General features: G+C 40.2%; 74 non-coding genes across 74 annotated transcripts; all 74 read left to right on the top strand.

Moving 5' to 3' along the window:
* Positions 1 to 204: 204 nt before the first annotated feature.
* Positions 205 to 323, top strand: LOC136680664 (5S ribosomal RNA). Its single transcript, XR_010797270.1, has one exon. It is a non-coding gene; the product is annotated as a 5S ribosomal RNA (ribosomal RNA).
* Positions 324 to 542: 219 nt separating this feature from the next.
* LOC136680663 (5S ribosomal RNA) lies at positions 543 to 661 on the top strand. Its single transcript, XR_010797269.1, has one exon. It is a non-coding gene; the product is annotated as a 5S ribosomal RNA (ribosomal RNA).
* A 220-nt stretch (positions 662 to 881) lies between these two features.
* On the top strand, positions 882 to 1,000 carry LOC136680662 (5S ribosomal RNA). Its single transcript, XR_010797268.1, has one exon. It is a non-coding gene; the product is annotated as a 5S ribosomal RNA (ribosomal RNA).
* Positions 1,001 to 1,220: 220 nt separating this feature from the next.
* LOC136680661 (5S ribosomal RNA) lies at positions 1,221 to 1,339 on the top strand. Its single transcript, XR_010797267.1, has one exon. It is a non-coding gene; the product is annotated as a 5S ribosomal RNA (ribosomal RNA).
* Positions 1,340 to 1,559: 220 nt separating this feature from the next.
* Positions 1,560 to 1,678, top strand: LOC136680659 (5S ribosomal RNA). The gene has a single exon (XR_010797265.1). It is a non-coding gene; the product is annotated as a 5S ribosomal RNA (ribosomal RNA).
* A 220-nt stretch (positions 1,679 to 1,898) lies between these two features.
* LOC136680658 (5S ribosomal RNA) lies at positions 1,899 to 2,017 on the top strand. Its single transcript, XR_010797264.1, has one exon. It is a non-coding gene; the product is annotated as a 5S ribosomal RNA (ribosomal RNA).
* Positions 2,018 to 2,223: 206 nt separating this feature from the next.
* Positions 2,224 to 2,342, top strand: LOC136680656 (5S ribosomal RNA). Its single transcript, XR_010797263.1, has one exon. It is a non-coding gene; the product is annotated as a 5S ribosomal RNA (ribosomal RNA).
* A 222-nt stretch (positions 2,343 to 2,564) lies between these two features.
* Positions 2,565 to 2,683, top strand: LOC136680655 (5S ribosomal RNA). The gene has a single exon (XR_010797262.1). It is a non-coding gene; the product is annotated as a 5S ribosomal RNA (ribosomal RNA).
* Positions 2,684 to 2,903: 220 nt separating this feature from the next.
* LOC136680654 (5S ribosomal RNA) lies at positions 2,904 to 3,022 on the top strand. The gene has a single exon (XR_010797261.1). It is a non-coding gene; the product is annotated as a 5S ribosomal RNA (ribosomal RNA).
* A 220-nt stretch (positions 3,023 to 3,242) lies between these two features.
* Positions 3,243 to 3,361, top strand: LOC136680652 (5S ribosomal RNA). The gene has a single exon (XR_010797259.1). It is a non-coding gene; the product is annotated as a 5S ribosomal RNA (ribosomal RNA).
* A 220-nt stretch (positions 3,362 to 3,581) lies between these two features.
* LOC136680651 (5S ribosomal RNA) lies at positions 3,582 to 3,700 on the top strand. The gene has a single exon (XR_010797258.1). It is a non-coding gene; the product is annotated as a 5S ribosomal RNA (ribosomal RNA).
* Positions 3,701 to 3,906: 206 nt separating this feature from the next.
* Positions 3,907 to 4,025, top strand: LOC136680650 (5S ribosomal RNA). Its single transcript, XR_010797257.1, has one exon. It is a non-coding gene; the product is annotated as a 5S ribosomal RNA (ribosomal RNA).
* Positions 4,026 to 4,231: 206 nt separating this feature from the next.
* Positions 4,232 to 4,350, top strand: LOC136680649 (5S ribosomal RNA). Its single transcript, XR_010797256.1, has one exon. It is a non-coding gene; the product is annotated as a 5S ribosomal RNA (ribosomal RNA).
* A 221-nt stretch (positions 4,351 to 4,571) lies between these two features.
* On the top strand, positions 4,572 to 4,690 carry LOC136680648 (5S ribosomal RNA). The gene has a single exon (XR_010797255.1). It is a non-coding gene; the product is annotated as a 5S ribosomal RNA (ribosomal RNA).
* Positions 4,691 to 4,910: 220 nt separating this feature from the next.
* On the top strand, positions 4,911 to 5,029 carry LOC136680647 (5S ribosomal RNA). The gene has a single exon (XR_010797254.1). It is a non-coding gene; the product is annotated as a 5S ribosomal RNA (ribosomal RNA).
* Positions 5,030 to 5,248: 219 nt separating this feature from the next.
* Positions 5,249 to 5,367, top strand: LOC136680646 (5S ribosomal RNA). Its single transcript, XR_010797253.1, has one exon. It is a non-coding gene; the product is annotated as a 5S ribosomal RNA (ribosomal RNA).
* Positions 5,368 to 5,573: 206 nt separating this feature from the next.
* On the top strand, positions 5,574 to 5,692 carry LOC136680645 (5S ribosomal RNA). The gene has a single exon (XR_010797252.1). It is a non-coding gene; the product is annotated as a 5S ribosomal RNA (ribosomal RNA).
* A 206-nt stretch (positions 5,693 to 5,898) lies between these two features.
* LOC136680644 (5S ribosomal RNA) lies at positions 5,899 to 6,017 on the top strand. The gene has a single exon (XR_010797251.1). It is a non-coding gene; the product is annotated as a 5S ribosomal RNA (ribosomal RNA).
* A 223-nt stretch (positions 6,018 to 6,240) lies between these two features.
* On the top strand, positions 6,241 to 6,359 carry LOC136680643 (5S ribosomal RNA). The gene has a single exon (XR_010797250.1). It is a non-coding gene; the product is annotated as a 5S ribosomal RNA (ribosomal RNA).
* A 220-nt stretch (positions 6,360 to 6,579) lies between these two features.
* On the top strand, positions 6,580 to 6,698 carry LOC136680640 (5S ribosomal RNA). The gene has a single exon (XR_010797248.1). It is a non-coding gene; the product is annotated as a 5S ribosomal RNA (ribosomal RNA).
* Positions 6,699 to 6,904: 206 nt separating this feature from the next.
* LOC136680639 (5S ribosomal RNA) lies at positions 6,905 to 7,023 on the top strand. Its single transcript, XR_010797247.1, has one exon. It is a non-coding gene; the product is annotated as a 5S ribosomal RNA (ribosomal RNA).
* A 220-nt stretch (positions 7,024 to 7,243) lies between these two features.
* Positions 7,244 to 7,362, top strand: LOC136680638 (5S ribosomal RNA). The gene has a single exon (XR_010797246.1). It is a non-coding gene; the product is annotated as a 5S ribosomal RNA (ribosomal RNA).
* A 220-nt stretch (positions 7,363 to 7,582) lies between these two features.
* On the top strand, positions 7,583 to 7,701 carry LOC136680637 (5S ribosomal RNA). The gene has a single exon (XR_010797245.1). It is a non-coding gene; the product is annotated as a 5S ribosomal RNA (ribosomal RNA).
* Positions 7,702 to 7,907: 206 nt separating this feature from the next.
* LOC136680636 (5S ribosomal RNA) lies at positions 7,908 to 8,026 on the top strand. Its single transcript, XR_010797244.1, has one exon. It is a non-coding gene; the product is annotated as a 5S ribosomal RNA (ribosomal RNA).
* A 206-nt stretch (positions 8,027 to 8,232) lies between these two features.
* On the top strand, positions 8,233 to 8,351 carry LOC136680635 (5S ribosomal RNA). Its single transcript, XR_010797243.1, has one exon. It is a non-coding gene; the product is annotated as a 5S ribosomal RNA (ribosomal RNA).
* Positions 8,352 to 8,573: 222 nt separating this feature from the next.
* On the top strand, positions 8,574 to 8,692 carry LOC136680634 (5S ribosomal RNA). The gene has a single exon (XR_010797242.1). It is a non-coding gene; the product is annotated as a 5S ribosomal RNA (ribosomal RNA).
* A 220-nt stretch (positions 8,693 to 8,912) lies between these two features.
* On the top strand, positions 8,913 to 9,031 carry LOC136680633 (5S ribosomal RNA). The gene has a single exon (XR_010797241.1). It is a non-coding gene; the product is annotated as a 5S ribosomal RNA (ribosomal RNA).
* A 206-nt stretch (positions 9,032 to 9,237) lies between these two features.
* Positions 9,238 to 9,356, top strand: LOC136680632 (5S ribosomal RNA). The gene has a single exon (XR_010797240.1). It is a non-coding gene; the product is annotated as a 5S ribosomal RNA (ribosomal RNA).
* Positions 9,357 to 9,576: 220 nt separating this feature from the next.
* LOC136680631 (5S ribosomal RNA) lies at positions 9,577 to 9,695 on the top strand. Its single transcript, XR_010797239.1, has one exon. It is a non-coding gene; the product is annotated as a 5S ribosomal RNA (ribosomal RNA).
* Positions 9,696 to 9,901: 206 nt separating this feature from the next.
* LOC136680629 (5S ribosomal RNA) lies at positions 9,902 to 10,020 on the top strand. The gene has a single exon (XR_010797237.1). It is a non-coding gene; the product is annotated as a 5S ribosomal RNA (ribosomal RNA).
* A 206-nt stretch (positions 10,021 to 10,226) lies between these two features.
* Positions 10,227 to 10,345, top strand: LOC136680628 (5S ribosomal RNA). Its single transcript, XR_010797236.1, has one exon. It is a non-coding gene; the product is annotated as a 5S ribosomal RNA (ribosomal RNA).
* A 206-nt stretch (positions 10,346 to 10,551) lies between these two features.
* LOC136680627 (5S ribosomal RNA) lies at positions 10,552 to 10,670 on the top strand. The gene has a single exon (XR_010797235.1). It is a non-coding gene; the product is annotated as a 5S ribosomal RNA (ribosomal RNA).
* Positions 10,671 to 10,876: 206 nt separating this feature from the next.
* Positions 10,877 to 10,995, top strand: LOC136680471 (5S ribosomal RNA). The gene has a single exon (XR_010797083.1). It is a non-coding gene; the product is annotated as a 5S ribosomal RNA (ribosomal RNA).
* Positions 10,996 to 11,201: 206 nt separating this feature from the next.
* On the top strand, positions 11,202 to 11,320 carry LOC136680626 (5S ribosomal RNA). Its single transcript, XR_010797234.1, has one exon. It is a non-coding gene; the product is annotated as a 5S ribosomal RNA (ribosomal RNA).
* A 206-nt stretch (positions 11,321 to 11,526) lies between these two features.
* LOC136680625 (5S ribosomal RNA) lies at positions 11,527 to 11,645 on the top strand. Its single transcript, XR_010797233.1, has one exon. It is a non-coding gene; the product is annotated as a 5S ribosomal RNA (ribosomal RNA).
* A 206-nt stretch (positions 11,646 to 11,851) lies between these two features.
* Positions 11,852 to 11,970, top strand: LOC136680624 (5S ribosomal RNA). The gene has a single exon (XR_010797232.1). It is a non-coding gene; the product is annotated as a 5S ribosomal RNA (ribosomal RNA).
* A 221-nt stretch (positions 11,971 to 12,191) lies between these two features.
* On the top strand, positions 12,192 to 12,310 carry LOC136680623 (5S ribosomal RNA). Its single transcript, XR_010797231.1, has one exon. It is a non-coding gene; the product is annotated as a 5S ribosomal RNA (ribosomal RNA).
* A 220-nt stretch (positions 12,311 to 12,530) lies between these two features.
* LOC136680279 (5S ribosomal RNA) lies at positions 12,531 to 12,649 on the top strand. The gene has a single exon (XR_010796934.1). It is a non-coding gene; the product is annotated as a 5S ribosomal RNA (ribosomal RNA).
* Positions 12,650 to 12,855: 206 nt separating this feature from the next.
* Positions 12,856 to 12,974, top strand: LOC136680622 (5S ribosomal RNA). The gene has a single exon (XR_010797230.1). It is a non-coding gene; the product is annotated as a 5S ribosomal RNA (ribosomal RNA).
* Positions 12,975 to 13,194: 220 nt separating this feature from the next.
* Positions 13,195 to 13,313, top strand: LOC136680621 (5S ribosomal RNA). Its single transcript, XR_010797229.1, has one exon. It is a non-coding gene; the product is annotated as a 5S ribosomal RNA (ribosomal RNA).
* Positions 13,314 to 13,519: 206 nt separating this feature from the next.
* LOC136680620 (5S ribosomal RNA) lies at positions 13,520 to 13,638 on the top strand. Its single transcript, XR_010797228.1, has one exon. It is a non-coding gene; the product is annotated as a 5S ribosomal RNA (ribosomal RNA).
* A 221-nt stretch (positions 13,639 to 13,859) lies between these two features.
* On the top strand, positions 13,860 to 13,978 carry LOC136680280 (5S ribosomal RNA). The gene has a single exon (XR_010796935.1). It is a non-coding gene; the product is annotated as a 5S ribosomal RNA (ribosomal RNA).
* Positions 13,979 to 14,184: 206 nt separating this feature from the next.
* LOC136680618 (5S ribosomal RNA) lies at positions 14,185 to 14,303 on the top strand. The gene has a single exon (XR_010797226.1). It is a non-coding gene; the product is annotated as a 5S ribosomal RNA (ribosomal RNA).
* A 206-nt stretch (positions 14,304 to 14,509) lies between these two features.
* On the top strand, positions 14,510 to 14,628 carry LOC136680617 (5S ribosomal RNA). Its single transcript, XR_010797225.1, has one exon. It is a non-coding gene; the product is annotated as a 5S ribosomal RNA (ribosomal RNA).
* Positions 14,629 to 14,850: 222 nt separating this feature from the next.
* LOC136680616 (5S ribosomal RNA) lies at positions 14,851 to 14,969 on the top strand. Its single transcript, XR_010797224.1, has one exon. It is a non-coding gene; the product is annotated as a 5S ribosomal RNA (ribosomal RNA).
* A 207-nt stretch (positions 14,970 to 15,176) lies between these two features.
* LOC136680775 (5S ribosomal RNA) lies at positions 15,177 to 15,295 on the top strand. The gene has a single exon (XR_010797378.1). It is a non-coding gene; the product is annotated as a 5S ribosomal RNA (ribosomal RNA).
* A 219-nt stretch (positions 15,296 to 15,514) lies between these two features.
* On the top strand, positions 15,515 to 15,633 carry LOC136680614 (5S ribosomal RNA). Its single transcript, XR_010797223.1, has one exon. It is a non-coding gene; the product is annotated as a 5S ribosomal RNA (ribosomal RNA).
* Positions 15,634 to 15,839: 206 nt separating this feature from the next.
* On the top strand, positions 15,840 to 15,958 carry LOC136680613 (5S ribosomal RNA). Its single transcript, XR_010797222.1, has one exon. It is a non-coding gene; the product is annotated as a 5S ribosomal RNA (ribosomal RNA).
* Positions 15,959 to 16,165: 207 nt separating this feature from the next.
* Positions 16,166 to 16,284, top strand: LOC136680660 (5S ribosomal RNA). The gene has a single exon (XR_010797266.1). It is a non-coding gene; the product is annotated as a 5S ribosomal RNA (ribosomal RNA).
* A 206-nt stretch (positions 16,285 to 16,490) lies between these two features.
* LOC136680612 (5S ribosomal RNA) lies at positions 16,491 to 16,609 on the top strand. The gene has a single exon (XR_010797221.1). It is a non-coding gene; the product is annotated as a 5S ribosomal RNA (ribosomal RNA).
* Positions 16,610 to 16,831: 222 nt separating this feature from the next.
* LOC136680397 (5S ribosomal RNA) lies at positions 16,832 to 16,950 on the top strand. The gene has a single exon (XR_010797048.1). It is a non-coding gene; the product is annotated as a 5S ribosomal RNA (ribosomal RNA).
* A 206-nt stretch (positions 16,951 to 17,156) lies between these two features.
* On the top strand, positions 17,157 to 17,275 carry LOC136680544 (5S ribosomal RNA). Its single transcript, XR_010797155.1, has one exon. It is a non-coding gene; the product is annotated as a 5S ribosomal RNA (ribosomal RNA).
* Positions 17,276 to 17,495: 220 nt separating this feature from the next.
* Positions 17,496 to 17,614, top strand: LOC136680611 (5S ribosomal RNA). The gene has a single exon (XR_010797220.1). It is a non-coding gene; the product is annotated as a 5S ribosomal RNA (ribosomal RNA).
* A 206-nt stretch (positions 17,615 to 17,820) lies between these two features.
* LOC136680610 (5S ribosomal RNA) lies at positions 17,821 to 17,939 on the top strand. The gene has a single exon (XR_010797219.1). It is a non-coding gene; the product is annotated as a 5S ribosomal RNA (ribosomal RNA).
* A 207-nt stretch (positions 17,940 to 18,146) lies between these two features.
* Positions 18,147 to 18,265, top strand: LOC136680224 (5S ribosomal RNA). The gene has a single exon (XR_010796882.1). It is a non-coding gene; the product is annotated as a 5S ribosomal RNA (ribosomal RNA).
* Positions 18,266 to 18,486: 221 nt separating this feature from the next.
* LOC136680608 (5S ribosomal RNA) lies at positions 18,487 to 18,605 on the top strand. The gene has a single exon (XR_010797218.1). It is a non-coding gene; the product is annotated as a 5S ribosomal RNA (ribosomal RNA).
* Positions 18,606 to 18,812: 207 nt separating this feature from the next.
* LOC136680607 (5S ribosomal RNA) lies at positions 18,813 to 18,931 on the top strand. Its single transcript, XR_010797217.1, has one exon. It is a non-coding gene; the product is annotated as a 5S ribosomal RNA (ribosomal RNA).
* Positions 18,932 to 19,154: 223 nt separating this feature from the next.
* Positions 19,155 to 19,273, top strand: LOC136680605 (5S ribosomal RNA). Its single transcript, XR_010797215.1, has one exon. It is a non-coding gene; the product is annotated as a 5S ribosomal RNA (ribosomal RNA).
* A 221-nt stretch (positions 19,274 to 19,494) lies between these two features.
* LOC136680278 (5S ribosomal RNA) lies at positions 19,495 to 19,613 on the top strand. The gene has a single exon (XR_010796933.1). It is a non-coding gene; the product is annotated as a 5S ribosomal RNA (ribosomal RNA).
* A 205-nt stretch (positions 19,614 to 19,818) lies between these two features.
* On the top strand, positions 19,819 to 19,937 carry LOC136680604 (5S ribosomal RNA). Its single transcript, XR_010797214.1, has one exon. It is a non-coding gene; the product is annotated as a 5S ribosomal RNA (ribosomal RNA).
* A 220-nt stretch (positions 19,938 to 20,157) lies between these two features.
* LOC136680391 (5S ribosomal RNA) lies at positions 20,158 to 20,276 on the top strand. The gene has a single exon (XR_010797042.1). It is a non-coding gene; the product is annotated as a 5S ribosomal RNA (ribosomal RNA).
* A 222-nt stretch (positions 20,277 to 20,498) lies between these two features.
* On the top strand, positions 20,499 to 20,617 carry LOC136680603 (5S ribosomal RNA). Its single transcript, XR_010797213.1, has one exon. It is a non-coding gene; the product is annotated as a 5S ribosomal RNA (ribosomal RNA).
* A 223-nt stretch (positions 20,618 to 20,840) lies between these two features.
* LOC136680602 (5S ribosomal RNA) lies at positions 20,841 to 20,959 on the top strand. Its single transcript, XR_010797212.1, has one exon. It is a non-coding gene; the product is annotated as a 5S ribosomal RNA (ribosomal RNA).
* Positions 20,960 to 21,180: 221 nt separating this feature from the next.
* LOC136680276 (5S ribosomal RNA) lies at positions 21,181 to 21,299 on the top strand. Its single transcript, XR_010796931.1, has one exon. It is a non-coding gene; the product is annotated as a 5S ribosomal RNA (ribosomal RNA).
* A 205-nt stretch (positions 21,300 to 21,504) lies between these two features.
* LOC136680601 (5S ribosomal RNA) lies at positions 21,505 to 21,623 on the top strand. Its single transcript, XR_010797211.1, has one exon. It is a non-coding gene; the product is annotated as a 5S ribosomal RNA (ribosomal RNA).
* A 222-nt stretch (positions 21,624 to 21,845) lies between these two features.
* On the top strand, positions 21,846 to 21,964 carry LOC136680390 (5S ribosomal RNA). The gene has a single exon (XR_010797041.1). It is a non-coding gene; the product is annotated as a 5S ribosomal RNA (ribosomal RNA).
* A 222-nt stretch (positions 21,965 to 22,186) lies between these two features.
* LOC136680600 (5S ribosomal RNA) lies at positions 22,187 to 22,305 on the top strand. The gene has a single exon (XR_010797210.1). It is a non-coding gene; the product is annotated as a 5S ribosomal RNA (ribosomal RNA).
* A 206-nt stretch (positions 22,306 to 22,511) lies between these two features.
* Positions 22,512 to 22,630, top strand: LOC136680599 (5S ribosomal RNA). The gene has a single exon (XR_010797209.1). It is a non-coding gene; the product is annotated as a 5S ribosomal RNA (ribosomal RNA).
* Positions 22,631 to 22,836: 206 nt separating this feature from the next.
* On the top strand, positions 22,837 to 22,955 carry LOC136680389 (5S ribosomal RNA). The gene has a single exon (XR_010797040.1). It is a non-coding gene; the product is annotated as a 5S ribosomal RNA (ribosomal RNA).
* Positions 22,956 to 23,178: 223 nt separating this feature from the next.
* LOC136680598 (5S ribosomal RNA) lies at positions 23,179 to 23,297 on the top strand. The gene has a single exon (XR_010797208.1). It is a non-coding gene; the product is annotated as a 5S ribosomal RNA (ribosomal RNA).
* A 206-nt stretch (positions 23,298 to 23,503) lies between these two features.
* Positions 23,504 to 23,622, top strand: LOC136680597 (5S ribosomal RNA). The gene has a single exon (XR_010797207.1). It is a non-coding gene; the product is annotated as a 5S ribosomal RNA (ribosomal RNA).
* A 206-nt stretch (positions 23,623 to 23,828) lies between these two features.
* LOC136680596 (5S ribosomal RNA) lies at positions 23,829 to 23,947 on the top strand. Its single transcript, XR_010797206.1, has one exon. It is a non-coding gene; the product is annotated as a 5S ribosomal RNA (ribosomal RNA).
* A 223-nt stretch (positions 23,948 to 24,170) lies between these two features.
* On the top strand, positions 24,171 to 24,289 carry LOC136680594 (5S ribosomal RNA). Its single transcript, XR_010797204.1, has one exon. It is a non-coding gene; the product is annotated as a 5S ribosomal RNA (ribosomal RNA).
* A 220-nt stretch (positions 24,290 to 24,509) lies between these two features.
* On the top strand, positions 24,510 to 24,628 carry LOC136680275 (5S ribosomal RNA). The gene has a single exon (XR_010796930.1). It is a non-coding gene; the product is annotated as a 5S ribosomal RNA (ribosomal RNA).
* The last annotated feature ends 108 nt before the right edge of the window (positions 24,629 to 24,736 follow it).

Genomic DNA, 24,736 nt, shown 5'->3' with positions numbered 1-24,736 from the left:
TTATAAAGGCAGTAACCACAGTCATTTAAACGCAAGAGAAGAAGAAAACTTTAAAAAAAAAAACAACAACAAAAAAAAAACGAACTGGAAAGCCAATCATTTTCATTTGAGGTGTCAGGTGGTCTACCGTTTACAGGCAGATCTAAAACAAGTATTACTCTTAGAAGAGTATATAGAAATAGTCTTCTACAGCCAGCAGTGATCGCTTACGGCCATACCACTCCTTGAAAGCCCGATCCCGTCTGATCTCGGAAGCGAAGAAGAGTTGGGCCTAGTTAGTACTTGGATGGGAGACTGCCTGGGAATACTAGGTGCTGTAAGCTTTTTAGCTTAAGCTTCTATTATAAAGGCAGTAACCACAGTCATTTAAACACAAGAGAAGAAGAAAACTTAAAAAAAAAACAACAAAAAAAAAAAACGAACTGGAAAGCCAATCATTTTCATTTGAGGTGTCAGGTGGTCTACCGTTTACAGGCAGATCTAAAACAAGTATTACTCTTAGAAGAGTATATAGAAATAGTCTTCTACAGCCAGCAGTGATCGCTTACGGCCATACCACTCCTTGAAAGCCCGATCCCGTCTGATCTCGGAAGCGAAGAAGAGTTGGGCCTAGTTAGTACTTGGATGGGAGACTGCCTGGGAATACTAGGTGCTGTAAGCTTTTTAGCTTAAGCTTCTATTATAAAGGCAGTAACCACAGTCATTTAAACACAAGAGAAGAAGAAAACTTAAAAAAAAAAACAACAAAAAAAAAAAACGAACTGGAAAGCCAATCATTTTCATTTGAGGTGTCAGGTGGTCTACCGTTTACAGGCAGATCTAAAACAAGTATTACTCTTAGAAGAGTATATAGAAATAGTCTTCTACAGCCAGCAGTGATCGCTTACGGCCATACCACTCCTTGAAAGCCCGATCCCGTCTGATCTCGGAAGCGAAGAAGAGTTGGGCCTAGTTAGTACTTGGATGGGAGACTGCCTGGGAATACTAGGTGCTGTAAGCTTTTTAGCTTAAGCTTCTATTATAAAGGCAGTAACCACAGTCATTTAAACACAAGAGAAGAAGAAAACTTAAAAAAAAAAACAACAAAAAAAAAAAACGAACTGGAAAGCCAATCATTTTCATTTGAGGTGTCAGGTGGTCTACCGTTTACAGGCAGATCTAAAACAAGTATTACTCTTAGAAGAGTATATAGAAATAGTCTTCTACAGCCAGCAGTGATCGCTTACGGCCATACCACTCCTTGAAAGCCCGATCCCGTCTGATCTCGGAAGCGAAGAAGAGTTGGGCCTAGTTAGTACTTGGATGGGAGACTGCCTGGGAATACTAGGTGCTGTAAGCTTTTTAGCTTAAGCTTCTATTATAAAGGCAGTAACCACAGTCATTTAAACACAAGAGAAGAAGAAAACTTAAAAAAAAAAACAACAAAAAAAAAAAACGAACTGGAAAGCCAATCATTTTCATTTGAGGTGTCAGGTGGTCTACCGTTTACAGGCAGATCTAAAACAAGTATTACTCTTAGAAGAGTATATAGAAATAGTCTTCTACAGCCAGCAGTGATCGCTTACGGCCATACCACTCCTTGAAAGCCCGATCCCGTCTGATCTCGGAAGCGAAGAAGAGTTGGGCCTAGTTAGTACTTGGATGGGAGACTGCCTGGGAATACTAGGTGCTGTAAGCTTTTTAGCTTAAGCTTCTATTATAAAGGCAGTAACCACAGTCATTTAAACACAAGAGAAGAAGAAAACTTAAAAAAAAAAACAACAAAAAAAAAAAACGAACTGGAAAGCCAATCATTTTCATTTGAGGTGTCAGGTGGTCTACCGTTTACAGGCAGATCTAAAACAAGTATTACTCTTAGAAGAGTATATAGAAATAGTCTTCTACAGCCAGCAGTGATCGCTTACGGCCATACCACTCCTTGAAAGCCCGATCCCGTCTGATCTCGGAAGCGAAGAAGAGTTGGGCCTAGTTAGTACTTGGATGGGAGACTGCCTGGGAATACTAGGTGCTGTAAGCTTTTTAGCTTAAGCTTCTATTATAAAGACAGTAACCACAGTCATTTAAACACAAGAGAAGAAGAAAACTACAAAAAAAAAAAACGAACTGGAAAGCCAATCATTTTCATTTGAGGTGTCAGGTGGTCTACCGTTTACAGGCAGATCTAAAACAAGTATTACTCTTAGAAGAGTATATAGAAATAGTCTTCTACAGCCAGCAGTGATCGCTTACGGCCATACCACTCCTTGAAAGCCCGATCCCGTCTGATCTCGGAAGCGAAGAAGAGTTGGGCCTAGTTAGTACTTGGATGGGAGACTGCCTGGGAATACTAGGTGCTGTAAGCTTTTTAGCTTAAGTTTCTATTATAAAGGCAGTAACCACAGTCATTTAAACGCAAGAGAAGAAGAAAACTTTAAAAAAAAAAACAACAACAAAAAAAAAACGAACTGGAAAGCCAATCATTTTCATTTGAGGTGTCAGGTGGTCTACCGTTTACAGGCAGATCTAAAACAAGTATTACTCTTAGAAGAGTATATAGAAATAGTCTTCTACAGCCAGCAGTGATCGCTTACGGCCATACCACTCCTTGAAAGCCCGATCCCGTCTGATCTCGGAAGCGAAGAAGAGTTGGGCCTAGTTAGTACTTGGATGGGAGACTGCCTGGGAATACTAGGTGCTGTAAGCTTTTTAGCTTAAGCTTCTATTATAAAGGCAGTAACCACAGTCATTTAAACACAAGAGAAGAAGAAAACTTAAAAAAAAAAACAACAAAAAAAAAAAACGAACTGGAAAGCCAATCATTTTCATTTGAGGTGTCAGGTGGTCTACCGTTTACAGGCAGATCTAAAACAAGTATTACTCTTAGAAGAGTATATAGAAATAGTCTTCTACAGCCAGCAGTGATCGCTTACGGCCATACCACTCCTTGAAAGCCCGATCCCGTCTGATCTCGGAAGCGAAGAAGAGTTGGGCCTAGTTAGTACTTGGATGGGAGACTGCCTGGGAATACTAGGTGCTGTAAGCTTTTTAGCTTAAGCTTCTATTATAAAGGCAGTAACCACAGTCATTTAAACACAAGAGAAGAAGAAAACTTAAAAAAAAAAACAACAAAAAAAAAAAACGAACTGGAAAGCCAATCATTTTCATTTGAGGTGTCAGGTGGTCTACCGTTTACAGGCAGATCTAAAACAAGTATTACTCTTAGAAGAGTATATAGAAATAGTCTTCTACAGCCAGCAGTGATCGCTTACGGCCATACCACTCCTTGAAAGCCCGATCCCGTCTGATCTCGGAAGCGAAGAAGAGTTGGGCCTAGTTAGTACTTGGATGGGAGACTGCCTGGGAATACTAGGTGCTGTAAGCTTTTTAGCTTAAGCTTCTATTATAAAGGCAGTAACCACAGTCATTTAAACACAAGAGAAGAAGAAAACTTAAAAAAAAAAACAACAAAAAAAAAAAACGAACTGGAAAGCCAATCATTTTCATTTGAGGTGTCAGGTGGTCTACCGTTTACAGGCAGATCTAAAACAAGTATTACTCTTAGAAGAGTATATAGAAATAGTCTTCTACAGCCAGCAGTGATCGCTTACGGCCATACCACTCCTTGAAAGCCCGATCCCGTCTGATCTCGGAAGCGAAGAAGAGTTGGGCCTAGTTAGTACTTGGATGGGAGACTGCCTGGGAATACTAGGTGCTGTAAGCTTTTTAGCTTAAGTTTCTATTATAAAGGCAGTAACCACAGTCATTTAAACACAAGAGAAGAAGAAAACTACAAAAAAAAAAAACGAACTGGAAAGCCAATCATTTTCATTTGAGGTGTCAGGTGGTCTACCGTTTACAGGCAGATCTAAAACAAGTATTACTCTTAGAAGAGTATATAGAAATAGTCTTCTACAGCCAGCAGTGATCGCTTACGGCCATACCACTCCTTGAAAGCCCGATCCCGTCTGATCTCGGAAGCGAAGAAGAGTTGGGCCTAGTTAGTACTTGGATGGGAGACTGCCTGGGAATACTAGGTGCTGTAAGCTTTTTAGCTTAAGCTTCTATTATAAAGACAGTAACCACAGTCATTTAAACACAAGAGAAGAAGAAAACTACAAAAAAAAAAAACGAACTGGAAAGCCAATCATTTTCATTTGAGGTGTCAGGTGGTCTACCGTTTACAGGCAGATCTAAAACAAGTATTACTCTTAGAAGAGTATATAGAAATAGTCTTCTACAGCCAGCAGTGATCGCTTACGGCCATACCACTCCTTGAAAGCCCGATCCCGTCTGATCTCGGAAGCGAAGAAGAGTTGGGCCTAGTTAGTACTTGGATGGGAGACTGCCTGGGAATACTAGGTGCTGTAAGCTTTTTAGCTTAAGTTTCTATTATAAAGGCAGTAACCACAGTCATTTAAACACAAGAGAAGAAGAAAACTTAAAAAAAAAAACAACAAAAAAAAAAAAACGAACTGGAAAGCCAATCATTTTCATTTGAGGTGTCAGGTGGTCTACCGTTTACAGGCAGATCTAAAACAAGTATTACTCTTAGAAGAGTATATAGAAATAGTCTTCTACAGCCAGCAGTGATCGCTTACGGCCATACCACTCCTTGAAAGCCCGATCCCGTCTGATCTCGGAAGCGAAGAAGAGTTGGGCCTAGTTAGTACTTGGATGGGAGACTGCCTGGGAATACTAGGTGCTGTAAGCTTTTTAGCTTAAGCTTCTATTATAAAGGCAGTAACCACAGTCATTTAAACACAAGAGAAGAAGAAAACTTAAAAAAAAAAACAACAAAAAAAAAAAACGAACTGGAAAGCCAATCATTTTCATTTGAGGTGTCAGGTGGTCTACCGTTTACAGGCAGATCTAAAACAAGTATTACTCTTAGAAGAGTATATAGAAATAGTCTTCTACAGCCAGCAGTGATCGCTTACGGCCATACCACTCCTTGAAAGCCCGATCCCGTCTGATCTCGGAAGCGAAGAAGAGTTGGGCCTAGTTAGTACTTGGATGGGAGACTGCCTGGGAATACTAGGTGCTGTAAGCTTTTTAGCTTAAGCTTCTATTATAAAGGCAGTAACCACAGTCATTTAAACACAAGAGAAGAAGAAAACTTAAAAAAAAAACAACAAAAAAAAAAAACGAACTGGAAAGCCAATCATTTTCATTTGAGGTGTCAGGTGGTCTACCGTTTACAGGCAGATCTAAAACAAGTATTACTCTTAGAAGAGTATATAGAAATAGTCTTCTACAGCCAGCAGTGATCGCTTACGGCCATACCACTCCTTGAAAGCCCGATCCCGTCTGATCTCGGAAGCGAAGAAGAGTTGGGCCTAGTTAGTACTTGGATGGGAGACTGCCTGGGAATACTAGGTGCTGTAAGCTTTTTAGCTTAAGTTTCTATTATAAAGGCAGTAACCACAGTCATTTAAACACAAGAGAAGAAGAAAACTACAAAAAAAAAAAACGAACTGGAAAGCCAATCATTTTCATTTGAGGTGTCAGGTGGTCTACCGTTTACAGGCAGATCTAAAACAAGTATTACTCTTAGAAGAGTATATAGAAATAGTCTTCTACAGCCAGCAGTGATCGCTTACGGCCATACCACTCCTTGAAAGCCCGATCCCGTCTGATCTCGGAAGCGAAGAAGAGTTGGGCCTAGTTAGTACTTGGATGGGAGACTGCCTGGGAATACTAGGTGCTGTAAGCTTTTTAGCTTAAGCTTCTATTATAAAGACAGTAACCACAGTCATTTAAACACAAGAGAAGAAGAAAACTACAAAAAAAAAAAACGAACTGGAAAGCCAATCATTTTCATTTGAGGTGTCAGGTGGTCTACCGTTTACAGGCAGATCTAAAACAAGTATTACTCTTAGAAGAGTATATAGAAATAGTCTTCTACAGCCAGCAGTGATCGCTTACGGCCATACCACTCCTTGAAAGCCCGATCCCGTCTGATCTCGGAAGCGAAGAAGAGTTGGGCCTAGTTAGTACTTGGATGGGAGACTGCCTGGGAATACTAGGTGCTGTAAGCTTTTTAGCTTAAGTTTCTATTATAAAGGCAGTAACCACAGTCATTTAAACGCAAGAGAAGAAGAAAACTTTAAAAAAAAAAAACAACAACAAAAAAAAAACGAACTGGAAAGCCAATCATTTTCATTTGAGGTGTCAGGTGGTCTACCGTTTACAGGCAGATCTAAAACAAGTATTACTCTTAGAAGAGTATATAGAAATAGTCTTCTACAGCCAGCAGTGATCGCTTACGGCCATACCACTCCTTGAAAGCCCGATCCCGTCTGATCTCGGAAGCGAAGAAGAGTTGGGCCTAGTTAGTACTTGGATGGGAGACTGCCTGGGAATACTAGGTGCTGTAAGCTTTTTAGCTTAAGCTTCTATTATAAAGGCAGTAACCACAGTCATTTAAACACAAGAGAAGAAGAAAACTTAAAAAAAAAAACAACAAAAAAAAAAAACGAACTGGAAAGCCAATCATTTTCATTTGAGGTGTCAGGTGGTCTACCGTTTACAGGCAGATCTAAAACAAGTATTACTCTTAGAAGAGTATATAGAAATAGTCTTCTACAGCCAGCAGTGATCGCTTACGGCCATACCACTCCTTGAAAGCCCGATCCCGTCTGATCTCGGAAGCGAAGAAGAGTTGGGCCTAGTTAGTACTTGGATGGGAGACTGCCTGGGAATACTAGGTGCTGTAAGCTTTTTAGCTTAAGTTTCTATTATAAAGGCAGTAACCACAGTCATTTAAACACAAGAGAAGAAGAAAACTACAAAAAAAAAAAACGAACTGGAAAGCCAATCATTTTCATTTGAGGTGTCAGGTGGTCTACCGTTTACAGGCAGATCTAAAACAAGTATTACTCTTAGAAGAGTATATAGAAATAGTCTTCTACAGCCAGCAGTGATCGCTTACGGCCATACCACTCCTTGAAAGCCCGATCCCGTCTGATCTCGGAAGCGAAGAAGAGTTGGGCCTAGTTAGTACTTGGATGGGAGACTGCCTGGGAATACTAGGTGCTGTAAGCTTTTTAGCTTAAGCTTCTATTATAAAGGCAGTAACCACAGTCATTTAAACACAAGAGAAGAAGAAAACTTAAAAAAAAAAACAACAAAAAAAAAAAACGAACTGGAAAGCCAATCATTTTCATTTGAGGTGTCAGGTGGTCTACCGTTTACAGGCAGATCTAAAACAAGTATTACTCTTAGAAGAGTATATAGAAATAGTCTTCTACAGCCAGCAGTGATCGCTTACGGCCATACCACTCCTTGAAAGCCCGATCCCGTCTGATCTCGGAAGCGAAGAAGAGTTGGGCCTAGTTAGTACTTGGATGGGAGACTGCCTGGGAATACTAGGTGCTGTAAGCTTTTTAGCTTAAGCTTCTATTATAAAGGCAGTAACCACAGTCATTTAAACACAAGAGAAGAAGAAAACTTAAAAAAAAAAACAACAAAAAAAAAAAACGAACTGGAAAGCCAATCATTTTCATTTGAGGTGTCAGGTGGTCTACCGTTTACAGGCAGATCTAAAACAAGTATTACTCTTAGAAGAGTATATAGAAATAGTCTTCTACAGCCAGCAGTGATCGCTTACGGCCATACCACTCCTTGAAAGCCCGATCCCGTCTGATCTCGGAAGCGAAGAAGAGTTGGGCCTAGTTAGTACTTGGATGGGAGACTGCCTGGGAATACTAGGTGCTGTAAGCTTTTTAGCTTAAGTTTCTATTATAAAGGCAGTAACCACAGTCATTTAAACACAAGAGAAGAAGAAAACTACAAAAAAAAAAAACGAACTGGAAAGCCAATCATTTTCATTTGAGGTGTCAGGTGGTCTACCGTTTACAGGCAGATCTAAAACAAGTATTACTCTTAGAAGAGTATATAGAAATAGTCTTCTACAGCCAGCAGTGATCGCTTACGGCCATACCACTCCTTGAAAGCCCGATCCCGTCTGATCTCGGAAGCGAAGAAGAGTTGGGCCTAGTTAGTACTTGGATGGGAGACTGCCTGGGAATACTAGGTGCTGTAAGCTTTTTAGCTTAAGCTTCTATTATAAAGACAGTAACCACAGTCATTTAAACACAAGAGAAGAAGAAAACTACAAAAAAAAAAAACGAACTGGAAAGCCAATCATTTTCATTTGAGGTGTCAGGTGGTCTACCGTTTACAGGCAGATCTAAAACAAGTATTACTCTTAGAAGAGTATATAGAAATAGTCTTCTACAGCCAGCAGTGATCGCTTACGGCCATACCACTCCTTGAAAGCCCGATCCCGTCTGATCTCGGAAGCGAAGAAGAGTTGGGCCTAGTTAGTACTTGGATGGGAGACTGCCTGGGAATACTAGGTGCTGTAAGCTTTTTAGCTTAAGTTTCTATTATAAAGGCAGTAACCACAGTCATTTAAACGCAAGAGAAGAAGAAAACTTTAAAAAAAAAAACAACAACAAAAAAAAAACGAACTGGAAAGCCAATCATTTTCATTTGAGGTGTCAGGTGGTCTACCGTTTACAGGCAGATCTAAAACAAGTATTACTCTTAGAAGAGTATATAGAAATAGTCTTCTACAGCCAGCAGTGATCGCTTACGGCCATACCACTCCTTGAAAGCCCGATCCCGTCTGATCTCGGAAGCGAAGAAGAGTTGGGCCTAGTTAGTACTTGGATGGGAGACTGCCTGGGAATACTAGGTGCTGTAAGCTTTTTAGCTTAAGCTTCTATTATAAAGGCAGTAACCACAGTCATTTAAACACAAGAGAAGAAGAAAACTTAAAAAAAAAAACAACAAAAAAAAAAAACGAACTGGAAAGCCAATCATTTTCATTTGAGGTGTCAGGTGGTCTACCGTTTACAGGCAGATCTAAAACAAGTATTACTCTTAGAAGAGTATATAGAAATAGTCTTCTACAGCCAGCAGTGATCGCTTACGGCCATACCACTCCTTGAAAGCCCGATCCCGTCTGATCTCGGAAGCGAAGAAGAGTTGGGCCTAGTTAGTACTTGGATGGGAGACTGCCTGGGAATACTAGGTGCTGTAAGCTTTTTAGCTTAAGTTTCTATTATAAAGGCAGTAACCACAGTCATTTAAACACAAGAGAAGAAGAAAACTACAAAAAAAAAAAACGAACTGGAAAGCCAATCATTTTCATTTGAGGTGTCAGGTGGTCTACCGTTTACAGGCAGATCTAAAACAAGTATTACTCTTAGAAGAGTATATAGAAATAGTCTTCTACAGCCAGCAGTGATCGCTTACGGCCATACCACTCCTTGAAAGCCCGATCCCGTCTGATCTCGGAAGCGAAGAAGAGTTGGGCCTAGTTAGTACTTGGATGGGAGACTGCCTGGGAATACTAGGTGCTGTAAGCTTTTTAGCTTAAGCTTCTATTATAAAGGCAGTAACCACAGTCATTTAAACACAAGAGAAGAAGAAAACTTAAAAAAAAAAACAACAAAAAAAAAAAACGAACTGGAAAGCCAATCATTTTCATTTGAGGTGTCAGGTGGTCTACCGTTTACAGGCAGATCTAAAACAAGTATTACTCTTAGAAGAGTATATAGAAATAGTCTTCTACAGCCAGCAGTGATCGCTTACGGCCATACCACTCCTTGAAAGCCCGATCCCGTCTGATCTCGGAAGCGAAGAAGAGTTGGGCCTAGTTAGTACTTGGATGGGAGACTGCCTGGGAATACTAGGTGCTGTAAGCTTTTTAGCTTAAGTTTCTATTATAAAGGCAGTAACCACAGTCATTTAAACACAAGAGAAGAAGAAAACTACAAAAAAAAAAAACGAACTGGAAAGCCAATCATTTTCATTTGAGGTGTCAGGTGGTCTACCGTTTACAGGCAGATCTAAAACAAGTATTACTCTTAGAAGAGTATATAGAAATAGTCTTCTACAGCCAGCAGTGATCGCTTACGGCCATACCACTCCTTGAAAGCCCGATCCCGTCTGATCTCGGAAGCGAAGAAGAGTTGGGCCTAGTTAGTACTTGGATGGGAGACTGCCTGGGAATACTAGGTGCTGTAAGCTTTTTAGCTTAAGCTTCTATTATAAAGACAGTAACCACAGTCATTTAAACACAAGAGAAGAAGAAAACTACAAAAAAAAAAAACGAACTGGAAAGCCAATCATTTTCATTTGAGGTGTCAGGTGGTCTACCGTTTACAGGCAGATCTAAAACAAGTATTACTCTTAGAAGAGTATATAGAAATAGTCTTCTACAGCCAGCAGTGATCGCTTACGGCCATACCACTCCTTGAAAGCCCGATCCCGTCTGATCTCGGAAGCGAAGAAGAGTTGGGCCTAGTTAGTACTTGGATGGGAGACTGCCTGGGAATACTAGGTGCTGTAAGCTTTTTAGCTTAAGTTTCTATTATAAAGGCAGTAACCACAGTCATTTAAACACAAGAGAAGAAGAAAACTACAAAAAAAAAAAACGAACTGGAAAGCCAATCATTTTCATTTGAGGTGTCAGGTGGTCTACCGTTTACAGGCAGATCTAAAACAAGTATTACTCTTAGAAGAGTATATAGAAATAGTCTTCTACAGCCAGCAGTGATCGCTTACGGCCATACCACTCCTTGAAAGCCCGATCCCGTCTGATCTCGGAAGCGAAGAAGAGTTGGGCCTAGTTAGTACTTGGATGGGAGACTGCCTGGGAATACTAGGTGCTGTAAGCTTTTTAGCTTAAGCTTCTATTATAAAGACAGTAACCACAGTCATTTAAACACAAGAGAAGAAGAAAACTACAAAAAAAAAAAACGAACTGGAAAGCCAATCATTTTCATTTGAGGTGTCAGGTGGTCTACCGTTTACAGGCAGATCTAAAACAAGTATTACTCTTAGAAGAGTATATAGAAATAGTCTTCTACAGCCAGCAGTGATCGCTTACGGCCATACCACTCCTTGAAAGCCCGATCCCATCTGATCTCGGAAGCGAAGAAGAGTTGGGCCTAGTTAGTACTTGGATGGGAGACTGCCTGGGAATACTAGGTGCTGTAAGCTTTTTAGCTTAAGCTTCTATTATAAAGACAGTAACCACAGTCATTTAAACACAAGAGAAGAAGAAAACTACAAAAAAAAAAAACGAACTGGAAAGCCAATCATTTTCATTTGAGGTGTCAGGTGGTCTACCGTTTACAGGCAGATCTAAAACAAGTATTACTCTTAGAAGAGTATATAGAAATAGTCTTCTACAGCCAGCAGTGATCGCTTACGGCCATACCACTCCTTGAAAGCCCGATCCCGTCTGATCTCGGAAGCGAAGAAGAGTTGGGCCTAGTTAGTACTTGGATGGGAGACTGCCTGGGAATACTAGGTGCTGTAAGCTTTTTAGCTTAAGTTTCTATTATAAAGGCAGTAACCACAGTCATTTAAACACAAGAGAAGAAGAAAACTACAAAAAAAAAAAACGAACTGGAAAGCCAATCATTTTCATTTGAGGTGTCAGGTGGTCTACCGTTTACAGGCAGATCTAAAACAAGTATTACTCTTAGAAGAGTATATAGAAATAGTCTTCTACAGCCAGCAGTGATCGCTTACGGCCATACCACTCCTTGAAAGCCCGATCCCGTCTGATCTCGGAAGCGAAGAAGAGTTGGGCCTAGTTAGTACTTGGATGGGAGACTGCCTGGGAATACTAGGTGCTGTAAGCTTTTTAGCTTAAGCTTCTATTATAAAGACAGTAACCACAGTCATTTAAACACAAGAGAAGAAGAAAACTACAAAAAAAAAAAACGAACTGGAAAGCCAATCATTTTCATTTGAGGTGTCAGGTGGTCTACCGTTTACAGGCAGATCTAAAACAAGTATTACTCTTAGAAGAGTATATAGAAATAGTCTTCTACAGCCAGCAGTGATCGCTTACGGCCATACCACTCCTTGAAAGCCCGATCCCGTCTGATCTCGGAAGCGAAGAAGAGTTGGGCCTAGTTAGTACTTGGATGGGAGACTGCCTGGGAATACTAGGTGCTGTAAGCTTTTTAGCTTAAGTTTCTATTATAAAGGCAGTAACCACAGTCATTTAAACACAAGAGAAGAAGAAAACTTAAAAAAAAAAAAAAAACAAAAAAAAAAACGAACTGGAAAGCCAATCATTTTCATTTGAGGTGTCAGGTGGTCTACCGTTTACAGGCAGATCTAAAACAAGTATTACTCTTAGAAGAGTATATAGAAATAGTCTTCTACAGCCAGCAGTGATCGCTTACGGCCATACCACTCCTTGAAAGCCCGATCCCGTCTGATCTCGGAAGCGAAGAAGAGTTGGGCCTAGTTAGTACTTGGATGGGAGACTGCCTGGGAATACTAGGTGCTGTAAGCTTTTTAGCTTAAGTTTCTATTATAAAGGCAGTAACCACAGTCATTTAAACACAAGAGAAGAAGAAAACTTAAAAAAAAAAAAACAAAAAAAAAAAAACGAACTGGAAAGCCAATCATTTTCTTTTGAGGTGTCAGGTGGTCTACCGTTTACAGGCAGATCTAAAACAAGTATTACTCTTAGAAGAGTATATAGAAATAGTCTTCTACAGCCAGCAGTGATCGCTTACGGCCATACCACTCCTTGAAAGCCCGATCCCGTCTGATCTCGGAAGCGAAGAAGAGTTGGGCCTAGTTAGTACTTGGATGGGAGACTGCCTGGGAATCCTAGGTGCTGTAAGCTTTTTAGCTTAAGTTTCTATTATAAAGGCAGTAACCACAGTCATTTAAACACAAGAGAAGAAGAAAACTACAAAAAAAAAAAACGAACTGGAAAGCCAATCATTTTCATTTGAGGTGTCAGGTGGTCTACCGTTTACAGGCAGATCTAAAACAAGTATTACTCTTAGAAGAGTATATAGAAATAGTCTTCTACAGCCAGCAGTGATCGCTTACGGCCATACCACTCCTTGAAAGCCCGATCCCGTCTGATCTCGGAAGCGAAGAAGAGTTGGGCCTAGTTAGTACTTGGATGGGAGACTGCCTGGGAATACTAGGTGCTGTAAGCTTTTTAGCTTAAGTTTCTATTATAAAGGCAGTAACCACAGTCATTTAAACACAAGAGAAGAAGAAAACTTAAAAAAAAAACAACAAAAAAAAAAAAACGAACTGGAAAGCCAATCATTTTCATTTGAGGTGTCAGGTGGTCTACCGTTTACAGGCAGATCTAAAACAAGTATTACTCTTAGAAGAGTATATAGAAATAGTCTTCTACAGCCAGCAGTGATCGCTTACGGCCATACCACTCCTTGAAAGCCCGATCCCGTCTGATCTCGGAAGCGAAGAAGAGTTGGGCCTAGTTAGTACTTGGATGGGAGACTGCCTGGGAATACTAGGTGCTGTAAGCTTTTTAGCTTAAGTTTCTATTATAAAGGCAGTAACCACAGTCATTTAAACACAAGAGAAGAAGAAAACTACAAAAAAAAAAAACGAACTGGAAAGCCAATCCATTTTATTTGAGGTGTCAGGTGGTCTACCGTTTACAGGCAGATCTAAAACAAGTATTACTCTTAGAAGAGTATATAGAAATAGTCTTCTACAGCCAGCAGTGATCGCTTACGGCCATACCACTCCTTGAAAGCCCGATCCCGTCTGATCTCGGAAGCGAAGAAGAGTTGGGCCTAGTTAGTACTTGGATGGGAGACTGCCTGGGAATACTAGGTGCTGTAAGCTTTTTAGCTTAAGTTTCTATTATAAAGGCAGTAACCACAGTCATTTAAACACAAGAGAAGAAGAAAACTTAAAAAAAAAAACAACAAAAAAAAAAAAACGAACTGGAAAGCCAATCATTTTCATTTGAGGTGTCAGGTGGTCTACCGTTTACAGGCAGATCTAAAACAAGTATTACTCTTAGAAGAGTATATAGAAATAGTCTTCTACAGCCAGCAGTGATCGCTTACAGCCATACCACTCCTTGAAAGCCCGATCCCGTCTGATCTCGGAAGCGAAGAAGAGTTGGGCCTAGTTAGTACTTGGATGGGAGACTGCCTGGGAATCCTAGGTGCTGTAAGCTTTTTAGCTTAAGTTTCTATTATAAAGGCAGTAACCACAGTCATTTAAACACAAGAGAAGAAGAAAACTACAAAAAAAAAAAACGAACTGGAAAGCCAATCATTTTCATTTGAGGTGTCAGGTGGTCTACCGTTTACAGGCAGATCTAAAACAAGTATTACTCTTAGAAGAGTATATAGAAATAGTCTTCTACAGCCAGCAGTGATCGCTTACGGCCATACCACTCCTTGAAAGCCCGATCCCGTCTGATCTCGGAAGCGAAGAAGAGTTGGGCCTAGTTAGTACTTGGATGGGAGACTGCCTGGGAATACTAGGTGCTGTAAGCTTTTTAGCTTAAGTTTCTATTATAAAGGCAGTAACCACAGTCATTTAAACACAAGAGAAGAAGAAAACTACAAAAAAAAAAAACGAACTGGAAAGCCAATCATTTTCATTTGAGGTGTCAGGTGGTCTACCGTTTACAGGCAGATCTAAAACAAGTATTACTCTTAGAAGAGTATATAGAAATAGTCTTCTACAGCCAGCAGTGATCGCTTACGGCCATACCACTCCTTGAAAGCCCGATCCCGTCTGATCTCGGAAGCGAAGAAGAGTTGGGCCTAGTTAGTACTTGGATGGGAGACTGCCTGGGAATACTAGGTGCTGTAAGCTTTTTAGCTTAAGTTTCTATTATAAAGGCAGTAACCACAGTCATTTAAACGCAAGAGAAGAAGAAAACTTTAAAAAAAAAAACAACAACAAAAAAAAAACGAACTGGAAAGCCAATCATTTTCATTTGAGGTGTCAGGTGGTCTACCGTTTACAGGCAGATCTAAAACAAGTATTACTCTTAGAAGAGTATATAGAAATAGTCTTCTACAGCCAGCAGTGATCGCTTACGGCCATACCACTCCTTGAAAGCCCGATCCCGTCTGATCTCGGAAGCGAAGAAGAGTTGGGCCTAGTTAGTACTTGGATGGGAGACTGCCTGGGAATACTAGGTGCTGTAAGCTTTTTAGCTTAAGTTTCTATTATAAAGGCAGTAACCACAGTCATTTAAACACAAGAGAAGAAGAAAACTACAAAAAAAAAAAAACGAACTGGAAAGCCAATCATTTTCATTTGAGGTGTCAGGTGGTCTACCGTTTACAGGCAGATCTAAAACAAGTATTACTCTTAGAAGAGTATATAGAAATAGTCTTCTACAGCCAGCAGTGATCGCTTACGGCCATACCACTCCTTAAAAGCCCGATCCCGTCTGATCTCGGAAGCGAAGAAGAGTTGGGCCTAGTTAGTACTTGGATGGGAGACTGCCTGGGAATACTAGGTGCTGTAAGCTTTTTAGCTTAAGTTTCTATTATAAAGGCAGTAACCACAGTCATTTAAACACAAGAGAAGAAGAAAACTTAAAAAAAAAAACAACAAAAAAAAAAACGAACTGGAAAGCCAATCATTTTCATTTGAGGTGTCAGGTGGTCTACCGTTTACAGGCAGATCTAAAACAAGTATTACTCTTAGAAGAGTATATAGAAATAGTCTTCTACAGCCAGCAGTGATCGCTTACGGCCATACCACTCCTTGAAAGCCCGATCCCGTCTGATCTCGGAAGCGAAGAAGAGTTGGGCCTAGTTAGTACTTGGATGGGAGACTGCCTGGGAATACTAGGTGCTGTAAGCTTTTTAGCTTAAGCTTCTATTATAAAGACAGTAACCACAGTCATTTAAACACAAGAGAAGAAGAAAACTACAAAAAAAAAAAACGAACTGGAAAGCCAATCATTTTCATTTGAGGTGTCAGGTGGTCTACCGTTTACAGGCAGATCTAAAACAAGTATTACTCTTAGAAGAGTATATAGAAATAGTCTTCTACAGCCAGCAGTGATCGCTTACGGCCATACCACTCCTTGAAAGCCCGATCCCGTCTGATCTCGGAAGCGAAGAAGAGTTGGGCCTAGTTAGTACTTGGATGGGAGACTGCCTGGGAATACTAGGTGCTGTAAGCTTTTTAGCTTAAGTTTCTATTATAAAGGCAGTAACCACAGTCATTTAAACACAAGAGAAGAAGAAAACTACAAAAAAAAAAAAACGAACTGGAAAGCCAATCATTTTCATTTGAGGTGTCAGGTGGTCTACCGTTTACAGGCAGATCTAAAACAAGTATTACTCTTAGAAGAGTATATAGAAATAGTCTTCTACAGCCAGCAGTGATCGCTTACGGCCATACCACTCCTTAAAAGCCCGATCCCGTCTGATCTCGGAAGCGAAGAAGAGTTGGGCCTAGTTAGTACTTGGATGGGAGACTGCCTGGGAATACTAGGTGCTGTAAGCTTTTTAGCTTAAGTTTCTATTATAAAGGCAGTAACCACAGTCATTTAAACACAAGAGAAGAAGAAAACTACAAAAAAAAAAAACGAACTGGAAAGCCAATCATTTTCATTTGAGGTGTCAGGTGGTCTACCGTTTACAGGCAGATCTAAAACAAGTATTACTCTTAGAAGAGTATATAGAAATAGTCTTCTACAGCCAGCAGTGATCGCTTACGGCCATACCACTCCTTGAAAGCCCGATCCCGTCTGATCTCGGAAGCGAAGAAGAGTTGGGCCTAGTTAGTACTTGGATGGGAGACTGCCTGGGAATACTAGGTGCTGTAAGCTTTTTAGCTTAAGTTTCTATTATAAAGGCAGTAACCACAGTCATTTAAACGCAAGAGAAGAAGAAAACTTTAAAAAAAAAAACAACAACAAAAAAAAAACGAACTGGAAAGCCAATCATTTTCATTTGAGGTGTCAGGTGGTCTACCGTTTACAGGCAGATCTAAAACAAGTATTACTCTTAGAAGAGTATATAGAAATAGTCTTCTACAGCCAGCAGTGATCGCTTACGGCCATACCACTCCTTGAAAGCCCGATCCTGTCTGATCTCGGAAGCGAAGAAGAGTTGGGCCTAGTTAGTACTTGGATGGGAGACTGCCTGGGAATACTAGGTGCTGTAAGCTTTTTAGCTTAAGTTTCTATTATAAAGGCAGTAACCACAGTCATTTAAACACAAGAGAAGAAGAAAACTACAAAAAAAAAAAACGAACTGGAAAGCCAATCATTTTCATTTGAGGTGTCAGGTGGTCTACCGTTTACAGGCAGATCTAAAACAAGTATTACTCTTAGAAGAGTATATAGAAATAGTCTTCTACAGCCAGCAGTGATCGCTTACGGCCATACCACTCCTTAAAAGCCCGATCCCGTCTGATCTCGGAAGCGAAGAAGAGTTGGGCCTAGTTAGTACTTGGATGGGAGACTGCCTGGGAATACTAGGTGCTGTAAGCTTTTTAGCTTAAGTTTCTATTATAAAGGCAGTAACCACAGTCATTTAAACACAAGAGAAGAAGAAAACTTAAAAAAAAAAACAACAAAAAAAAAAAACGAACTGGAAAGCCAATCATTTTCATTTGAGGTGTCAGGTGGTCTACCGTTTACAGGCAGATCTAAAACAAGTATTACTCTTAGAAGAGTATATAGAAATAGTCTTCTACAGCCAGCAGTGATCGCTTACGGCCATACCACTCCTTGAAAGCCCGATCCCGTCTGATCTCGGAAGCGAAGAAGAGTTGGGCCTAGTTAGTACTTGGATGGGAGACTGCCTGGGAATACTAGGTGCTGTAAGCTTTTTAGCTTAAGCTTCTATTATAAAGACAGTAACCACAGTCATTTAAACACAAGAGAAGAAGAAAACTACAAAAAAAAAAAACGAACTGGAAAGCCAATCATTTTCATTTGAGGTGTCAGGTGGTCTACCGTTTACAGGCAGATCTAAAACAAGTATTACTCTTAGAAGAGTATATAGAAATAGTCTTCTACAGCCAGCAGTGATCGCTTACGGCCATACCACTCCTTGAAAGCCCGATCCCGTCTGATCTCGGAAGCGAAGAAGAGTTGGGCCTAGTTAGTACTTGGATGGGAGACTGCCTGGGAATACTAGGTGCTGTAAGCTTTTTAGCTTAAGTTTCTATTATAAAGGCAGTAACCACAGTCATTTAAACACAAGAGAAGAAGAAAACTACAAAAAAAAAAAAACGAACTGGAAAGCCAATCATTTTCATTTGAGGTGTCAGGTGGTCTACCGTTTACAGGCAGATCTAAAACAAGTATTACTCTTAGAAGAGTATATAGAAATAGTCTTCTACAGCCAGCAGTGATCGCTTACGGCCATACCACTCCTTAAAAGCCCGATCCCGTCTGATCTCGGAAGCGAAGAAGAGTTGGGCCTAGTTAGTACTTGGATGGGAGACTGCCTGGGAATACTAGGTGCTGTAAGCTTTTTAGCTTAAGTTTCTATTATAAAGGCAGTAACCACAGTCATTTAAACACAAGAGAAGAAGAAAACTTAAAAAAAAAAACAACAAAAAAAAAAAAACGAACTGGAAAGCCAATCATTTTCATTTGAGGTGTCAGGTGGTCTACCGTTTACAGGCAGATCTAAAACAAGTATTACTCTTAGAAGAGTATATAGAAATAGTCTTCTACAGCCAGCAGTGATCGCTTACGGCCATACCACTCCTTGAAAGCCCGATCCCGTCTGATCTCGGAAGCGAAGAAGAGTTGGGCCTAGTTAGTACTTGGATGGGAGACTGCCTGGGAATACTAGGTGCTGTAAGCTTTTTAGCTTAAGTTTCTATTATAAAGGCAGTAACCACAGTCATTTAAACACAAGAGAAGAAGAAAACTACAAAAAAAAAAAAACGAACTGGAAAGCCAATCATTTTCATTTGAGGTGTCAGGTGGTCTACCGTTTACAGGCAGATCTAAAACAAGTATTACTCTTAGAAGAGTATATAGAAATAGTCTTCTACAGCCAGCAGTGATCGCTTACGGCCATACCACTCCTTGAAAGCCCGATCCCGTCTGATCTCGGAAGCGAAGAAGAGTTGGGCCTAGTTAGTACTTGGATGGGAGACTGCCTGGGAATACTAGGTGCTGTAAGCTTTTTAGCTTAAGTTTCTATTATAAAGGCAGTAACCACAGTCATTTAAACGCAAGAGAAGAAGAAAACTTTAAAAAAAAAAAACAACAACAAAAAAAAAACGAACTGGAAAGCCAATCATTTTCATTTGAGGTGTCAGGTGGTCTACCGTTTACAGGCAGATCTAAAACAAGTATTACTCTTAGAAGAGTATATAGAAATAGTCTTCTACAGCCAGCAGTGATCGCTTACGGCCATACCACTCCTTGAAAGCCCGATCCCGTCTGATCTCGGAAGCGAAGAAGAGTTGGGCCTAGTTAGTACTTGGATGGGAGACTGCCTGGGAATACTAGGTGCTGTAAGCTTTTTAGCTTAAGTTTCTATTATAAAGGCAGTAACCACAGTCATTTAAACACAAGAGAAGAAGAAAACTTAAAAAAAAAAACAACAAAAAAAAAAAAACGAACTGGAAAGCCAATCATTTTCATTTGAGGTGTCAGGTGGTCTACCGTTTACAGGCAGATCTAAAACAAGTATTACTCTTAGAAGAGTATATAGAAATAGTCTTCTACAGCCAGCAGTGATCGCTTACGGCCATACCACTCCTTGAAAGCCCGATCCCGTCTGATCTCGGAAGCGAAGAAGAGTTGGGCCTAGTTAGTACTTGGATGGGAGACTGCCTGGGAATCCTAGGTGCTGTAAGCTTTTTAGCTTAAGTTTCTATTATAAAGGCAGTAACCACAGTCATTTAAACACAAGAGAAGAAGAAAACTACAAAAAAAAAAACGAACTGGAAAGCCAATCATTTTCATTTGAGGTGTCAGGTGGTCTACCGTTTACAGGCAGATCTAAAACAAGTATTACTCTTAGAAGAGTATATAGAAATAGTCTTCTACAGCCAGCAGTGATCGCTTACGGCCATACCACTCCTTGAAAGCCCGATCCCGTCTGATCTCGGAAGCGAAGAAGAGTTGGGCCTAGTTAGTACTTGGATGGGAGACTGCCTGGGAATACTAGGTGCTGTAAGCTTTTTAGCTTAAGTTTCTATTATAAAGGCAGTAACCACAGTCATTTAAACACAAGAGAAGAAGAAAACTTAAAAAAAAAAACAACAAAAAAAAAAAACGAACTGGAAAGCCAATCATTTTCATTTGAGGTGTCAGGTGGTCTACCGTTTACAGGCAGATCTAAAACAAGTATTACTCTTAGAAGAGTATATAGAAATAGTCTTCTACAGCCAGCAGTGATCGCTTACGGCCATACCACTCCTTGAAAGCCCGATCCCGTCTGATCTCGGAAGCGAAGAACAGTTGGGCCTAGTTAGTACTTGGATGGGAGACTGCCTGGGAATACTAGGTGCTGTAAGCTTTTTAGCTTAAGTTTCTATTATAAAGGCAGTAACCACAGTCATTTAAACGCAAGAGAAGAAGAAAACTTTAAAAAAAAAAACAACAACAAAAAAAAAACGAACTGGAAAGCCAATCATTTTCATTTGAGGTGTCAGGTGGTCTACCGTTTACAGGCAGATCTAAAACAAGTATTACTCTTAGAAGAGTATATAGAAATAGTCTTCTACAGCCAGCAGTGATCGCTTACGGCCATACCACTCCTTGAAAGCCCGATCCCGTCTGATCTCGGAAGCGAAGAAGAGTTGGGCCTAGTTAGTACTTGGATGGGAGACTGCCTGGGAATACTAGGTGCTGTAAGCTTTTTAGCTTAAGTTTCTATTATAAAGGCAGTAACCACAGTCATTTAAACGCAAGAGAAGAAGAAAACTTTAAAAAAAAAAAACAACAACAAAAAAAAAACGAACTGGAAAGCCAATCATTTTCATTTGAGGTGTCAGGTGGTCTACCGTTTACAGGCAGATCTAAAACAAGTATTACTCTTAGAAGAGTATATAGAAATAGTCTTCTACAGCCAGCAGTGATCGCTTACGGCCATACCACTCCTTGAAAGCCCGATCCCGTCTGATCTCGGAAGCGAAGAAGAGTTGGGCCTAGTTAGTACTTGGATGGGAGACTGCCTGGGAATACTAGGTGCTGTAAGCTTTTTAGCTTAAGTTTCTATTATAAAGGCAGTAACCACAGTCATTTAAACACAAGAGAAGAAGAAAACTTAAAAAAAAAAACAACAAAAAAAAAAAAACGAACTGGAAAGCCAATCATTTTCATTTGAGGTGTCAGGTGGTCTACCGTTTACAGGCAGATCTAAAACAAGTATTACTCTTAGAAGAGTATATAGAAATAGTCTTCTACAGCCAGCAGTGATCGCTTACGGCCATACCACTCCTTGAAAGCCCGATCCCGTCTGATCTCGGAAGCGAAGAAGAGTTGGGCCTAGTTAGTACTTGGATGGGAGACTGCCTGGGAATCCTAGGTGCTGTAAGCTTTTTAGCTTAAGTTTCTATTATAAAGGCAGTAACCACAGTCATTTAAACACAAGAGAAGAAGAAAACTACAAAAAAAAAAACGAACTGGAAAGCCAATCATTTTCATTTGAGGTGTCAGGTGGTCTACCGTTTACAGGCAGATCTAAAACAAGTATTACTCTTAGAAGAGTATATAGAAATAGTCTTCTACAGCCAGCAGTGATCGCTTACGGCCATACCACTCCTTGAAAGCCCGATCCCGTCTGATCTCGGAAGCGAAGAAGAGTTGGGCCTAGTTAGTACTTGGATGGGAGACTGCCTGGGAATACTAGGTGCTGTAAGCTTTTTAGCTTAAGTTTCTATTATAAAGGCAGTAACCACAGTCATTTAAACACAAGAGAAGAAGAAAACTTAAAAAAAAAAAACAACAAAAAAAAAAAAACGAACTGGAAAGCCAATCATTTTCATTTGAGGTGTCAGGTGGTCTACCGTTTACAGGCAGATCTAAAACAAGTATTACTCTTAGAAGAGTATATAGAAATAGTCTTCTACAGCCAGCAGTGATCGCTTACGGCCATACCACTCCTTGAAAGCCCGATCCCGTCTGATCTCGGAAGCGAAGAACAGTTGGGCCTAGTTAGTACTTGGATGGGAGACTGCCTGGGAATACTAGGTGCTGTAAGCTTTTTAGCTTAAGTTTCTATTATAAAGGCAGTAACCACAGTCATTTAAACGCAAGAGAAGAAGAAAACTTTAAAAAAAAAAAACAACAACAAAAAAAAACGAACTGGAAAGCCAATCATTTTCATTTGAGGTGTCAGGTGGTCTACCGTTTACAGGCAGATCTAAAACAAGTATTACTCTTAGAAGAGTATATAGAAATAGTCTTCTACAGCCAGCAGTGATCGCTTACGGCCATACCACTCCTTGAAAGCCCGATCCCGTCTGATCTCGGAAGCGAAGAAGAGTTGGGCCTAGTTAGTACTTGGATGGGAGACTGCCTGGGAATACTAGGTGCTGTAAGCTTTTTAGCTTAAGTTTCTATTATAAAGGCAGTAACCACAGTCATTTAAACACAAGAGAAGAAGAAAACTACAAAAAAAAAAAACGAACTGGAAAGCCAATCATTTTCATTTGAGGTGTCAGGTGGTCTACCGTTTACAGGCAGATCTAAAACAAGTATTACTCTTAGAAGAGTATATAGAAATAGTCTTCTACAGCCAGCAGTGATCGCTTACGGCCATACCACTCCTTGAAAGCCCGATCCCGTCTGATCTCGGAAGCGAAGAAGAGTTGGGCCTAGTTAGTACTTGGATGGGAGACTGCCTGGGAATACTAGGTGCTGTAAGCTTTTTAGCTTAAGTTTCTATTATAAAGGCAGTAACCACAGTCATTTAAACACAAGAGAAGAAGAAAACTACAAAAAAAAAAAACGAACTGGAAAGCCAATCATTTTCATTTGAGGTGTCAGGTGGTCTACCGTTTACAGGCAGATCTAAAACAAGTATTACTCTTAGAAGAGTATATAGAAATAGTCTTCTACAGCCAGCAGTGATCGCTTACGGCCATACCACTCCTTGAAAGCCCGATCCCGTCTGATCTCGGAAGCGAAGAACAGTTGGGCCTAGTTAGTACTTGGATGGGAGACTGCCTGGGAATACTAGGTGCTGTAAGCTTTTTAGCTTAAGTTTCTATTATAAAGGCAGTAACCACAGTCATTTAAACGCAAGAGAAGAAGAAAACTTTAAAAAAAAAAAACAACAACAAAAAAAAAACGAACTGGAAAGCCAATCATTTTCATTTGAGGTGTCAGGTGGTCTACCGTTTACAGGCAGATCTAAAACAAGTATTACTCTTAGAAGAGTATATAGAAATAGTCTTCTACAGCCAGCAGTGATCGCTTACGGCCATACCACTCCTTGAAAGCCCGATCCCGTCTGATCTCGGAAGCGAAGAAGAGTTGGGCCTAGTTAGTACTTGGATGGGAGACTGCCTGGGAATACTAGGTGCTGTAAGCTTTTTAGCTTAAGTTTCTATTATAAAGGCAGTAACCACAGTCATTTAAACACAAGAGAAGAAGAAAACTACAAAAAAAAAAAACGAACTGGAAAGCCAATCATTTTCATTTGAGGTGTCAGGTGGTCTACCGTTTACAGGCAGATCTAAAACAAGTATTACTCTTAGAAGAGTATATAGAAATAGTCTTCTACAGCCAGCAGTGATCGCTTACGGCCATACCACTCCTTGAAAGCCCGATCCCGTCTGATCTCGGAAGCGAAGAAGAGTTGGGCCTAGTTAGTACTTGGATGGGAGACTGCCTGGGAATACTAGGTGCTGTAAGCTTTTTAGCTTAAGTTTCTATTATAAAGGCAGTAACCACAGTCATTTAAACACAAGAGAAGAAGAAAACTACAAAAAAAAAAAACGAACTGGAAAGCCAATCATTTTCATTTGAGGTGTCAGGTGGTCTACCGTTTACAGGCAGATCTAAAACAAGTATTACTCTTAGAAGAGTATATAGAAATAGTCTTCTACAGCCAGCAGTGATCGCTTACGGCCATACCACTCCTTGAAAGCCCGATCCCGTCTGATCTCGGAAGCGAAGAAGAGTTGGGCCTAGTTAGTACTTGGATGGGAGACTGCCTGGGAATACTAGGTGCTGTAAGCTTTTTAGCTTAAGTTTCTATTATAAAGGCAGTAACCACAGTCATTTAAACGCAAGAGAAGAAGAAAACTTTAAAAAAAAAAAACAACAACAAAAAAAAAACGAACTGGAAAGCCAATCATTTTCATTTGAGGTGTCAGGTGGTCTACCGTTTACAGGCAGATCTAAAACAAGTATTACTCTTAGAAGAGTATATAGAAATAGTCTTCTACAGCCAGCAGTGATCGCTTACGGCCATACCACTCCTTGAAAGCCCGATCCCGTCTGATCTCGGAAGCGAAGAAGAGTTGGGCCTAGTTAGTACTTGGATGGGAGACTGCCTGGGAATACTAGGTGCTGTAAGCTTTTTAGCTTAAGTTTCTATTATAAAGGCAGTAACCACAGTCATTTAAACACAAGAGAAGAAGAAAACTTAAAAAAAAAACAACAAAAAAAAAAAAACGAACTGGAAAGCCAATCATTTTCATTTGAGGTGTCAGGTGGTCTACCGTTTACAGGCAGATCTAAAACAAGTATTACTCTTAGAAGAGTATATAGAAATAGTCTTCTACAGCCAGCAGTGATCGCTTACGGCCATACCACTCCTTGAAAGCCCGATCCCGTCTGATCTCGGAAGCGAAGAAGAGTTGGGCCTAGTTAGTACTTGGATGGGAGACTGCCTGGGAATCCTAGGTGCTGTAAGCTTTTTAGCTTAAGTTTCTATTATAAAGGCAGTAACCACAGTCATTTAAACACAAGAGAAGAAGAAAACTACAAAAAAAAAAAACGAACTGGAAAGCCAATCATTTTCAT

This window comes from Hoplias malabaricus, unplaced genomic scaffold (assembly GCF_029633855.1).
Source record: "Hoplias malabaricus isolate fHopMal1 unplaced genomic scaffold, fHopMal1.hap1 scaffold_67, whole genome shotgun sequence".
NCBI lineage: Eukaryota > Metazoa > Chordata > Actinopteri > Characiformes > Erythrinidae > Hoplias > Hoplias malabaricus.
Note: the sequence above shows the minus strand (reverse complement) of the source record. Positions and strands in the feature narration are given on the sequence as shown.